The sequence below is a fragment of the Nematolebias whitei genome, chromosome 13, assembly GCF_014905685.2.
Source record: "Nematolebias whitei isolate Nwh7 chromosome 13, NemWhi1, whole genome shotgun sequence".
In the NCBI taxonomy this organism is placed as follows: Eukaryota; Metazoa; Chordata; class Actinopteri; order Cyprinodontiformes; family Rivulidae; genus Nematolebias; species Nematolebias whitei.
The window spans coordinates 22,446,366-22,446,891 of record NC_056510.1 but is presented as its reverse complement, the minus strand read 5'-3'; positions in this window follow the sequence as shown (position 1 = coordinate 22,446,891).

Below are 526 nucleotides of genomic sequence, written 5' to 3'. Positions count from 1 at the left end.
GGCGTACGGTACAGATTGTGCTTCCGGTGCTGGAACAGATTTTTTGTTGTCCCAAAACAGATCATGCAGTGACACTCACAACCAGGGTATGTTGCAGGTATGCTTTAAGCCATTGGAAGCCCTTTCTCTAATGACTATGTTGCCATTACTGACAGATATACCTCTCAACTTTTAGATCTCGCTGTTTGTGGAAAAAAAAAAAACTTCAGCTGGCATTGTATTCAAAAAGTGGGAACTGGTGAGTTTGTTTGTTTGTTTGTTTGTTTGTTTCTGGAGCTATCATGCTAGCCTCCAGGTTATTGTTTTGGGCTCTGTGCTAAATCAGTGCTATTCCTACAGTTATTTGAATGTGCTTAAAGAAAAATTCATGATCAAACATTAATAGTTTTCTATACTAAATGTCACTGATGGTATTGTTAAACTATTTCTGAACATCTGCATTTGTATTTATTTGGATAATGAAAAATAAGCCATATTCAGTATTATATACAGTAGGATATGTGTGTGTGTGTTTGTATGTGTTTGT